The sequence below is a fragment of the Pinus tabuliformis genome, chromosome J (genome assembly GCF_031772625.1).
Source record: "Pinus tabuliformis cultivar Carrire ecotype Pingquan chromosome J, CPIR1, whole genome shotgun sequence".
In the NCBI taxonomy this organism is placed as follows: Eukaryota; Viridiplantae; Streptophyta; class Pinopsida; order Pinales; family Pinaceae; genus Pinus; species Pinus tabuliformis.
The window spans coordinates 87,431,116-87,445,449 of NC_142295.1; positions in this window are offsets into that span (position 1 = coordinate 87,431,116).

Genomic DNA, 14,334 nt, shown 5'->3' on the forward strand with positions numbered 1-14,334 from the left:
TTTAATTAACCCCTGATGATATACCTGTGTTGCCTTTGGCTTGTGCTCCTGTTTCACTGTTTCAACCATTTTGACAAGACTTTTATATAGAAAATATGGCAAGTTTATTCTACCATCTCCTTTTATGTGCTGCAGCAATCTAACATGGTATAGATGAGCAATGCTATACTGTCGGTCACAAGTCAAAAATTTCTGAATAACCATAACTAGTTCTCCCCATGGTTCATTGAACCATTCCCGGGGTATCCCCTTAGCTCTATCAAAGGTGCCTTTCCTGTTCTTTTCAAGGAAGAAAGTCCATGCTTTCTCCTTGAAATGCAAACCCTTATGATATTTTTCTCCTATCATAGGCAACTCTAAGGCTTTGGATAAGAACTCCTGAGTTACGGGGATACTGAGTTCACCTACTTGAGTTTTGTCTTGACTGAAATTATTGATAAACTCCTTAGTTATCTGTTCTGAATGACCATTAAACTTCTGTAGAAATCCTATCATTCCTGACTGATATAATTTTTCTACAGTTTCTTTGCTCCAACTCTCTATTTGAAATCTTGGTTCTACCCGATTTGTCATGATTTCTGTGAACCAATAAATATAATCTTCTGCTGTTACTAACTTCATTTTGACAAGGATAATGATGATTGTTTTTAAATGAAATTGTAGAAGCAATGAGGCTTACCTGCCCTCTCTGATTCAACTTTAAATCTCTGTTGTCTTTCCTCTGTATAAACCTGTTTCAAACCCCTGTTTCAAGGCACACCACACCTGAATATCCATTATCAATATACTGCCCTCTGTATGTTTTTGAAAAGTAAATACACATATAGAATTAACCATGTTTTCCCAATCATGTGTTACTGTGTATTTAAATAAAAACATAAGAAAAAATTTTGCTCTCGGCTTCCTCAAACATTCTCTGTGTATTCACAATGGAAATTTTTGCTCTCGGCCTCTTAACAGTTCCTCAAAACATTCCTTGTTTATTCACAATGAAAAAAAACATGACTGTATAATGCAAAAATTGCTCTCGGCCTCTCAAAAATTCACAAATATTGACTGTGTTTAATGCGCAAATTGCACTGGCCTTTCAAAATTTTAAAAACATGACTGTGTATACAAGCAACTTTGCTCTCGGCCTAAACCCTCTCATCATTTCACAAAAATATCAAAAAAAAAATTGCAGACAACGTTTTGAGCCTAGAGGGCTATTCACATGCGCTCGGCCTCATATTCTTACTGCTCAAAACAAATGGCAAACAAATTTTTTTAAAGAAACACAGTCAATGAAACCCTCGGCCTTAAGGCACAAAATAATGCAAAGTCGATTTCAATTAGGATTTGCAGTCAATGCAACAAATTTGCAGACAATCCTATGCATTTTAATGGCACAAATATATGAATATATGTGCACAGTGAAACATGAACACGGTTGAAGACTCGTTTTGACATGCACCCCTACAGCATTCCTCTGTTCTTTTTGACAATACCCACGGCATATATTAATGCGTTACAACTCATATATACACACAACAGCACTTTTAAAATCTCAATTTAATGCATATGTCGACATTCTGTTCGGTGCAACCATGTATTCACAAACCCTCATGACTTGTTTGACAGCCGATGACAATGGCGCATATTGAAAACATATACATATGCATTTGAAGACTTGGCGGCTCTTGGCAAACTATAGTTCAACAAACAGTGGTTATAAATACAACAACCCTCACGCTTAGTCATTTAAACCACCTCACCATGTTGGATGCATTTGATTTCTCATTTCCCTCTGTCGTGTAATGCATGCAACCAGTGATTTTAAATGCTTGGCCGATTATTATTGTTTTCACGCCACAGTCTATGCATTAACATTTAATCAATCCTTCCCTACGTGCTGTATACAAAGAGTTATCCCGGATTTTTAGGGTTACCTGGCTGTCACTGGCCGCGTGGGACGCAAACAAACCTTCGAATCCCTTCTTTCTTGGACAGTCGCACTGGTGTCAAACAATGAAACTGTGTGAGTAATGGCGGACTCAATCTTATCTATAGTCCCCGAGCGAAAAGCACTCAAGTTCTCACCTTGTTTGTTTGCCAAACTCGGCTTCTTCGCCTCAAAATTTCCCTTTAAAATTCCTCTCAACTCACTCCTTCCGCCTTTTGCTTTGTTTTTGGCACAAACCCAACTCTCTGAGCTCTCGGCAATGAGGAAATGGTGGTTTGAATCAACGCAGGGATGGTTATTTCATGACCGTTTTCTCCATATACCCTGCGGTTCATTGTTGGTAGACGTTGGTAGCTGACCATTTGAATTACTCATGGTCCGCCGTTTCCATCAACCAATACCCTCTGACTGGTGTAACACCGTGTCACCTACCGTATTCTGTGTTGAGCTGTTGGGCTGCGTGGTGAATATGGGTCTTTATTCCATTCACTACTGCTGCATTGTTATCTTACGGCCGCTTCCATACCTTTCACGATAATGATATAACGTGATTATTATCATTCATATTACCTGGCTGTAGCACCACTGTGTGATCATTATCATATGGCGTGTGCAATTATGCCGTAAACTCGTTTCCTCCATTCCATACGATGTATTCATAAGGTTTATGACTTAACTATATAACGTTTGCATGCGCACTGTTATATCATAGTTTTAGTCATATCTTTGTTTATGTCTTATTGCTCCTTTACTATCGTATGGAAATGTTACGGTTTGGTGCATTTGATATATATTGCAATATATATATACGCCATAGTTCACTTACCACTGCCGTTGAATGCATACGGCCTCACTTATATCACCTTTATATTGCATGTTCACGGCCTCATTTCTATCACCATTACATTGCCCGCGGTCCTTATATTACTATGTTATATGTTGTTGATTATTTGGATATGCGCCTTAGGGTATATAAATATGTCTTTATATTATTTGCGCAATACTCTTATAACCATTGTCTTTAATATATGCGCATTCTCTATGTCTTTTGAAACATTATTAGGTTATGCTCATTTGAAATCACTTTAGCACCTTATAACCTATAATGTTTATGTTCAATGCTTTAATAACTTTAGCGCATATTCTTATAACATAGTTTTTATAATTTTAAAATGACCATGGGGTCATGTTTAAAATTATAATCATTCTGATGCTTGACTTCATGTACATGTGAAAAGAGTGGTCCCAGTGTGATCTCTTTGCATTTAAAAAAAACTATCTAGGGAAAGTTTATGTGAATGAAATGAAATGGAAGATGAATAGGGAATGTAGGGTATATACTGGGAATGAATATTAATGAATATTTGCAGATACTTACTTCAATTAAATCAAAACTAGAAGTTTCTAAAAAAAATTTGAATTTCAAGCACAAAAATGGCTTATGAATATACTCCCTTGCTGTTGTTTGTACAGGTTGAATGTTGAATGCCGTTTGTTCAGGTGGAATGGAATCCAAAATGTTGTGGATAGTAGACTTTTTATTACTGCTTCTTGTTCACTATGCTCCGCTTCTTGAGTTGTTCAGGTCCCTTTGAATAATTTTTCATTTCAGGTCCCTCTGCAATGCTTCTGAAATATTGTGTCGATTCTATTCTGGTGCTGCTGCAACAAGTTTGCTTCAGGTCCCACTGCAATATTATTTTATCTCGGGTCCCTTTGCAATACTTCTGAAATGATTTGATCTGCTGCAATCTAAGTTTGCTTCAGGTCCCACTGAATAATGTTTCAACTCAGGTCCCTTCAGGTTCTGCTGCAACAAATTTGCTTCAGGTCCAAAGTGATCAACATAATACCTTAGCTGTAACAGCTAAAAGCTTGCTTCAAGACTCTCCCTTGTTGAATGTTTGACTTGTCCTCAAGTCAATTGTGGAAAGGTCCTGCATTGAAATGATGTGAGAATAGTAAAACAAGAATAGTGAATTCATAGAGTCCAGGTTTCCCTGGTTTTCCCCTATGAATTCGTGTTTGCTTAGTGCCAGTTGCCTGGTTTTCACCAGCAAACAATTTATTTTTCTTTTTTTTTTTTTTTTTTTTTTTTTTTTTTTTTATTTTTTTTTTATATATATATCTATTGCTTTATTCTTTTTCTGAACTGGAAGATGGCAGAGCCATAATTTCCAGTTCTGATTCTTCTACCAGTTGTTTCATGAATGTCTCTTTACTAATAGGCTGATGATAAACTTTCAGCCTATGACCATTTACAACAAATGAGGTGGGGTCCTGGTCAATGGTCTTTATCTTCACTGCTCCATTATCAAAGATTTCCTCGATTTCATATGGCCCAAGCCAATGTGTGGTAAATTTTGCCTTGAAATCCTTGAACTTGGAGTCAAATAATAAGGCCCAGTCTCCCTTCTGAAATGTCTTGGTTTTAATATATCTGTTGTGCCATTTCATTCTTTGCTCTTGTACCAATCTTGTATGCTCTATAGCTTGCTGACGATGCTCATCCAATTGATTCAGCTCCATGATCCTTTGTTGTTGTGCTTCTGTCAAGTCTATGCCCAATTCAGCTGCTAGCCTAAATGTTTGTATCTGGAACTCAATAGGCAATAAGGCTTCTTTCCCATAGACCAACTGATATGGACTAAACCCAGTTGTATTTTTCCATGTTATTCTGTAAGCCCATAATGCATCCTTTAACTTCTCAGACCAATCTTTCCTATTCAGCTGAACTGTCTTAGTCATGATGTTTTCTAAGACCTTATTTGTGGATTCTACTTGACCATTTGCTTGAGGGTGATATGGAGTAGACTTTCTGTGTTTAATCTTGTATTTCTCTGTCAGATCCCGTACTAACTTTGATGTAAACTGTGTTCCTTGATCTGTCACAATTTGTCTAGGTACTCCATATCTCACAAAAATTTCTTCAAAGAGGAATGTGACCACTGTGTCTTCAGTTGCTCTGCTCACTGCTTTGGCTTCTGCCCATTTTGTTACATAATCCATGCATACCAGAATGTATCTTTTTCCATTTGACGGTGGATTAATGGGTCCAACAAAGTCAAGTGCCCACTGTTCAAATGGCTCAATGAGGACTTGAGGCTTGAGCGGCATTTCATCTGACATGATAGGTCTTCCTATTCTTTGGCAACTGTCACACTGTTTGACATATGCCTTAGAATCCTTGAAGACAGATGGCCAGTAATAGCCCAGTTGCAGCACCTTGTATGCTGTTCGTTTGTCTGCAAAATGACCACCACATGGTTCGTCATGACATGCCCTGAGTATATCTAGTATTTCATCTTCACGCACACACTTTCTAATCATTAGATCTGAACCAGTATAAAACAAATCACCATTCACCCAGCTATATTTAGAACTTTCTCTAACAATTTTCTTTCTTTGCTTACTTGTGAATTGAGTTGGAAATTTTCCAGATGACAAGTAATTAGCAATATCTGCAAACCAAGGTGTTTTCACTGTTATGGCAAACAGATGTTCATCAGGGAAGTTGTCTATCACAGGATTTGGGTCTTCTGGTGATTGGATACGGGAAAGAAAGTCAGCCACTTGGTTTTCTTTGCCTGGCCGGTCTTGGATTGTAATATTAAATTCTTGCAATAACAGGAGCCATCTTGTAATTCGTCCATTAGTGATGGGTTTGTTCATCAAGTATTTTATTGCTGAATGATCTGTGTGAACAAAAACTTGATATCCTGTTATGTAATGTCTGAATTTGTTTACTGCATGTATGACGGCTAACATTTCCTTTTCAGTGACCGTATAATTTGTTTCTGCAGGTGTCAAATTTTTACTGATAAAGTATATTGCATAGTTGAACAAATTTTCTTTCTGTCCCAAAGAGGCACCTATTGCTGTATCTGATGCATCAGTGGAAATATGAAATGGCAAAGACCAATTTGGTCCTCTAAGTATGGGTGCCACTGACAGCTTATCTTTTAAGATTTGAAAAGCATTCTGACAGCTATTTGTCCATTGAAATTCAACATCTTTTGCTAATAATTTAAACAGGGGTTGAGCTATTTTGCTAAAGTTTTCTATGAACCGTCTATAATAGCCTGCATATCCCAAGAAACTTCTGACCTCCTTCTGTGTTGTAGGTGGCATCAGGTTAACTAGGACTTGTATTTTAGTTGGATCCACCTTAATTCCAGAAGCGGAAATATGGTGTCCCAGCACTATACCCTCTGTCAACATTATGTAGCATTTTTCGTTACTTAAGGACAGATTTGTTTCAATACATCTCTTCAAGACTTTCTCAAGATTGTTCAAGCAATCATCATATGTGTTTCCATACACTGTGAAGTCATCCATATAAACTTCTACACATTCATGGACTAGATCAGCAAATATTGCAAGCACTGCTCTTTGAAAAGTTGCAGGTGCATTGCATAAACCAAATGGCAAAACATTGTATGCATAGGTTCCCCATGGGCACGTAAATGTAGTTTTGTCTTGGTCTTCCTTTGCTATTCTAATCTGATTGTATCCGCTAAACCCATCCAAGAAAGAAAAGTATTTCTTTCCAGCCAAGGAGTCTAACACCTGATCAATGAATGGTAGAGGAAAATGATCTTTTAATGTAGCTTTATTTAGCTCTCTATAGTCTACACATACCCTCCACTTTCCATTTTTCTTTGGTACAACTACCAGTGGAGAAACCCATTGACTATCCGAAATAGGATAGATGAATCCAACATTTAACAGTTTTTGTAATTCTTCTTTTACTATTTCTTTTATCATTGGATTCATTCGTCTTTGAGGTTGTCTAACAGGTTTCAGTTTATCATCTGTGTAGATGTGATGGATACATGTATTAGGATGAATTCCTTGCATATCAGTGTAATCCCAGGCAAATGCTTTTGAGTATCTCTGTAGTAATGCAATTACCTCTTGTTCTTGTTGTGATTGCAGCTGGGTTCCAATATTTAAATGTTTTCCAGGATATATCTCAATTGTTTTAATGGTTGGGTTGTTGATTGTGTTTACAGGAAAGATGTCTACCAAAGAGTTTTGCATTGTTCGAATAGTACATGTTTCCTGAAAACATTGATTCAGAAGTTCATTTGCAGCTTCATATTGAACTTTTCTAAGCTGCTCTGAAATACTTGGCTCTGAGATAAAAAGATCCATCAAATCTTCATTCTCTTCTTCTTCTCTAAAATCAAAGAATTGATTTATACTTAAAACTGCTTTTGTTTGTTGCTTTTCTTCGGTTTCAAGTATTGATTCTAAAGAAGTGGATTGTGCAGGTGAATAAAGAGTGATATGTTTCTTTTCATCTCCATGTGAAATTATCATACTTCCAGATCTGCATCCTATGAAGGCATCAGCAGTGGCTAACCATGGTCTGCCTAAAATTAAAGGATGTCCTCCCAAGTTTGTCTTTGGTTGCAGGATCAGGAAGTCAACAGGATATTCCCATGAGTCCAAGGAGACTATGATATCTTCTAACATTCCTTCAGGAACAACTTTAGATCTATCTGCTAATTCCAAAACTGTTGAAGTTGATCTAATGTTGTTTAATTGCAAAGTTTTCATTGTCTCCATTGTCATTACATTGATAGCTGCTCCCAAGTCTATTAAAGTGTTTGGTACAAAGAAATTGTTTATTGATATGGTAACCATTGGGATACCAGGGTCAATATATTTTTCTACCATAGGTTGAGTAGACATGAGACTTGCTAATTTTCCAATGACTTGGACTGTTGTAGGATCCTTTTTCTTTCTTTCTTTTCGAATGCATAATTCCTTTATTGTTTTTGCATATATGGGTATTTCTTTAATAGCTTTTAACAACGGAATCTTTACATATGCATTTCTTAACTCATCTAAGATATCAAATTCAGGAAGGGTTATTTGATTTTGATTTTGTTGTTCTACCAACCTTTCAGGATAAGGTGGTGTTTGTGTTGTAACATTTGTTCCTTTCTGATTTTGTATCTTTGGTTGTGATGTTTCAGATGACTCTCCTTGTTCATTTGGTTCTTCTACTATTGGAGGAGAATCCTTTTTAACTACTTTTCCAGACCTTAGATGGACATCATTCAAAGGAAGAATAGAATAAGTTGGAAAATATGCTGCTTCTTCTACAATGTATGCTGATTTGTCCACTTTGTTATTTGGATTGGCAACCGGTTGAGCTGGCAATTGTGTTGGTCTGGGTTGATTCGAAGGTAACTGTAACTGTTGTTGTTGTGGGAATAATGGTGGTGGATTCTGCTGCTGGAATGGATATGCAGAATTTTGTTGCGGAAATGGCATGGATGGAGGATATGGAAATGATTGTTGGTATTGTTGCTGGTAAGGTTGTTGGTATTGTTGAGACTGTTGTGGCTGTTGGTTTCCATAACCATATCCTCTCCAACCTTGTACAGGTTGTTGTGGATATTGTTGTGGAGGCCAAGCTTGCCATGGCATAGGAGGGGTCCAAGGATTATAAGATGGATAAGCATAATTTTGCTGAGGGATTTGTTGTTGATTTGGCTGAGGCATTCTAGGTGGCCATGGTCTTCTTGGTGCAACATAATAGAAACCTTCTGCTCCTTGCATGTCATCCATGGAAGGAGTTTGCAATTCTTTCAATGTTACACAATTTTCAGTGGAATGATTGCCTGTACAAAGACCACACACTTGAATGCTATCTAAAGGACAGTCTCTTAGAGGATGTTTCTTTTTACATTTTGAACAAAATATTGCTAAGGCTTGTTCTTGTTCTTCCTTTTTCTTGTTTGCCTTTAGCACATCTACTTGTGTCCCTAATGTACTCAAAAGATCTGTTTTAAAATTTTCCAATAGACTTCCTATTTCAGCCCTTGTTATCCCTCCTGCAGCTGACTTTGCTGCCTTAGAACTTACTTCTCTTCTTCCGGTTTTTGATCTTCCTCTAGAATATTTCTGACATAACTCGACAATTTCATCAAATGGAAGATTTGAAATATCTCCTTTACCCATTACATTTAAAATGTCAAGGTATTCATCTCTTATGCCTTTGAGGAAGATTGTGCGAACAGTTTCTTGGTTTAGGGAATGTTGTTTAGACTTCTGAAGATTATATGCAAACCGTTCTAAGTATTCTTCTAGATTTTCATCTTCTTGCTGTGTCATTCTAAACACATCTTCCTTTGAATCTCTAGATCTACAATAAGGTTGGTATTTTTTAAGGAAGACAGTTCGCATATCATCCCAAGAGGCTATTGTTTGTTCTCCTAACCCCATAAACCATTTTAATGCTGCTGCTTTTAATGTTGCAGGAAAAAGACGAAGCTTATGGACATCATCAGTATAGCCATATGTTCTACATAAGATATCGAATTCAAACATGAATGAATCCGGATCTTCTGTAGACATTCCATAGAAGTTCGGCAACACAGAAGGTGGAATGTTTTTCATCTTTACTTCTTCTCCTAGTATTGCACTTGTATCTATTATTGGGAAACCAAATGTTGATTCTTGGTCAAGTCCATCTTCTTGTCTTTTTCTATCATTTTCTAGCTTCCTATCATTTTCATTTTTCATGTCTTCCTCTCTCTTCCTCCTCCATTCTCTTTCTTGTCTTTCATTTTCAGCTCTTTTTTCATTATCATTAAGATGAACTGATCCATGTCCTTCTGCCATTGTTTGATTTGTTTCAATTTCAGGTGGAGTTTCAAGTGGAGATTCAAGTTGTGGGAAGATAGGAGGATTGATGGGTGGAAAGACAAGTTGTTTTCCTTTCTCTTTTGGTTTTTCGGAAGTGGAGAGTTTTTGCTTTGCTTCCCAAGCTGACAAAGTTTGCCTTTCAATCAAGGTTAATCTTTGGCCACTCCTTTGTTTTTCAATCAGCTCTTCAATGATTGGATTACCAGTAACAGGTGTATGTGATGATCCTATCTCTACTTGTGGGGGGTTTTTGATAAATCTACCTTGAGGATCTCTAACTCTAGGCATAAAGAAACATAATTAAAGAAATGAAATGTAACTAATGTTTTTGTTTATTTTGGATTTTATCTCTCTATTGACTATGTTGATATTTGCCTCCCCGGCAACGGCGCCAAAATGTTGAGCTAATTTATGTTCTTAAATTAACACAAGTATTTACTATCAATCCGGGTTGTTTTATTCTTGGAGGCAAACCACTATTTGTGAAGATCTAATATAATCAATGCTTGAAAGATAAATGATTAAAAACTAAGAAGAAATATATCTTAAAACTCTTGATTCAATCAGCTTTAAAAGAGGGAACATTGGAAGAGTCCTTGACTCAAGAAATCTACTTCCACCTCAAGTATTACTTCAATGAATTAGAGATTACAATCAAAGACTCAAGATGCATAAATCATACATGAAAAAGGCTCTTAACTTAAGAGACACTCAAAGCTTTCCATAGTAACTCATTCATCTCAAGATATAAATCTAAATGAAAACAAACCACTTGCATGTAAATGAAAGAGACCAATTCTAATTCACCATTTCATAGAGAGAATGCCCAACTTGAACATTTGTTTCCCAACTCAATTAGATGATGAATAAACCATTAACAAATGAAATCAATCACTATTCATAACCATGATACAATCTGAAATAAGACTTTGAAAAACTAAAGCTATCATCAACCAGATTTGCAATGAAATAAAACTAGTCTAACTTGGAAGTGTACTTAGCTTGGAGTGGGGGCCCTCCACCCTTGCCTTGCACACTTATGAAGGTGATATCAGAAGCTTTAGATCAGCAAAACATCCATGTATTGATCAGCAAAATGAAAGTAACATAAGTCTCCAACTCAAGTCTTCAAACCAAAAATATTACAGCATAATAGTATCATATGTCAAGTGTGTTGAGCCATCAAAGTGTGGCTCTTAAATAATGAGTTCATGAAACCAACTGATCTAAAATCACTCTAACAATCATATCTACTTTATTCCACCTATTCAAGTCGAATCCAACTCCATCATCCCAAGAAATATGACTAATATCATGGAATCCCAAAACAGCCCTATTTAGATGGGATTTCTGGATGACTAGTCATGATTGACTAGCTCCAAAAAGGCATAAGAAAACTCGTTCTGTTGGAACCAAGCATAGGTGGCTTGGTCCTAGTTCCCAAGCTTCCTATTCATGCATCCCATTCGTGCTGAAGTGGCCTGCATCCATATCCAACATGAAGTGATTACGGGAATTTCTGAAATTGCCAAAATTGCACTTAAAATCAAACTTTAATAAAAACTTTAGAAATTGATAAATTAAAGCTAAATACCTGATTAGACATCAAATATTCATTAAAATGAGATGGATGAAGTGAAAATGAGGGATAAATGGATAACTAGATAAGTTTATCAAAGCAAAATGAGATCAAAACTGAAGCCCAACAGTGATCTATAGGGGCAATATAATTGCATGATTGTAACTGGGAAGGAAATTAAATTGAGCATGGAATAATTCTATTCAAGTGATCCGCAATCAAGGGAGAATTCATCAATTAATCGTGAAATTGGTTGGGGTTTCTCTTCGTGGTTGTGTGAACTTCCTGAGATCCTGTCTAGGTGCACTTTGCAATAAATGGAGTACAAGAAATTTAATGAATGTATGAAATTGGCAGCTTGTCTTTGGTACACACCCCCCCCCCTTCTTTTTATTGTGTATAGTTCATATCTCTCTCAACCTAAGAGCATTGTAGAAACATAGCACAATTGACGGCATAGGAAAAGGTTTGTGGGAAAATCCACTAGGAAGGAATGGGTTGGCTCCATAGTCTTAAACGAGCTATGGACAAGGCAACTCAATAAGGAATTTAGAAAAGGACACCCCCTGTAAATGATGCATGTTTATTGAGCTTTCTGATCGTTTAATGGCATTGAGTATCTGAATTGATTAGTTGATTGCTCAACTCATAGCAACCATGGACATCATGATAGAGCACAAACATCTCATTCAACGGTAAGCCTATGAAATTGATAATTTTAGAGGTCGATTAGAAGACTTGTAGAAGAAGGAAGCCTACCCAACTTCACCCACAATGTCTTTAGTAAACTTTGTGTGTTCTCCTCTTGTGGTTTTTCAATATTTGAATGTTATAGCACCTCTAAACAAAACAGATATAATTGATGTCCTTAATGACATTCACTTGGTCTAATGGTTTGCCATGAAGACAAAATGTCGTAAATATAATGGTGTCTTTTGCAAAGAGCACAATTGTGGCATTGCTTAGTAAATTGGGTGTATCTTCAATGCTGGGGAGGAATGATTTTTATCCTTCTTACCCATGTTCAATTTCATTCCTAATATTTAATTTCTCTTTTAGTAAATATTTTTTTAATATTTATCTTTTAGAATAAGCGTTCTTTATATTTGTTTTTTTAAATAAAATTTCACACACATGTATATATATTTTTAATAAAAAGTATTCACTTTTATTTATATTTATTTTTTATTTATAAATTTATAATAATAATAATAATAAAACTCCTTGGTTTTGCAATTTTTCCAAGACAAAAAGAGGAATGTTGCAGTAGCAACATGTTTTGATTCAAATGTTAATTTTGAGGTTTTGGATCACAATGGTGGTAGCTATTTAGGCCACTATATCAAATAGGTTGTAAGTTTAAACTTGAAAACAAATAAAATTAATAATATTAATAAGGGATCGATTTCAAAGTTTTTGTTTTCAATGGCACCGTTTATTAAGGCCACTATTTCAATTGCAATTTTAAGCTTTAAAAAAGGCGCAGTCTAAGACAAAATGACATCTTTCACCTAAATTCAACAATACAGTTTCAAGAAAGATTATGATTTCTTGTTGTTTAAAATGTGTTTTTGAATGCATAAATGGATTCAACACCCTCGAAAACCCCTAGGGAACTCAAACATTGTAGATTAAACAACTTGGACTTATGATTCTTACAAATATTTGCCATATTTAGGGCAATTTGACTAGAAAACAAAATACCTAAAAAAGAGTCATTTCGTCGATTTCTTAGATTACGCTCTGAAAAAGGGGGTGTTACTAGTAGCATGATTTTTTGTTTTGGGATTAATTTAAGGTTTTTTCTTGCAACATTACAGATAATAGCTGTAAAATTTTGTAATTTAATCTTGAAAATAAATAGGTACTATATGTAACATTAATTTTGAAACGAGGGTAAAAACAACCACCAAATGCAACCTTTAAAAAAAAATAACTATGGAGATTTATTATCAAGTTGGTAATTGTATTAATAAGAATGATGAGCAATCATCATATATGTCTTCTTCACATGACTATATCCTAGTGTCTCATAAGTAACCCTAGCTACTTCCTCCAAAAAGAAAAATACAAAGTAAAGAGTACACCTATGATGATAATGAAAGGGTTTTCTCCTTCCTCTATATAAATGAGAGGCGAGGGAGGCCAAAAATAGAAATCTAGGGTAATGCATAAGCAGAGTGCTACTCTCTAAGAGTTAATACTTAGTCAAACTGTTACACGGAGACGGGTACCCCATCCCATAATCAAAGGGGTCTCATACACCAATTTGGTGACTAGCTTTGTTGTAACCTTAAAAATAGATTATTATTATTATTACTATTAATTAGGAATCCAAGATGACGTACCTACACAAGGTGTATTTTCACTCCTCTACCTCTTATCTGTATGTGTAAACTTGAAGATTTTAAACAAATTTCAAGTTAAATTTATGTGTTTTGAGTAGAGGATCAGCTTACTAAAAACATAATCAAGTAAATTTTAACCACAATTTACAGCGAAACAGAGACAAAATAAGCATATCTGAAACACATAACACAAAGCATGATAAAGGAGTTCACCCCTCTCCTGGGCTACATCTCCTGGTCCAGCTTCCAATGCAGGGCCTCTTTCATTAAAAATGCTCAAAAGTGTGTTTACATGCTTATAAATCTCAAACAGTAGAACTGATGTCTCCAATGGATCTAGCACTATCAAAAACCCCCATTTTGGTTCTTTCTGCACCTCATTTGGCCAAAAATTGAGTAAGTTATCATTGTTTCTTCATTTCTCCAAATTTTCTAACTAGTGATCCTACAATTCACCCCAAACCTGGCTTGAGCACCCCAAACATGGAAATGGCACGCAAACCTGGCCTATATTCCCACTCGGCGAGTGATATTGTAGGATGGATAACTCTGCCATTAAGCCCCCGGTCCCGAATTTGTGGTCATATGGCACCATGCGACTGTGTTGGGTGTCGAATATTCCGGTTTAGGTCTAATGGATCTTCATGACCCTTTCCTTATGCTGGTGGACATATCATGGGCCATATAACCCAGGGCTGGCCCCCCATTTCCTCTGTCATGCCCATGGTTATACGGCACCATGTGCCTTGGGGCTGGCCCCTTCCGCTAGCCTCTGGTTCTTTCTGCTAACTCTCTGACGT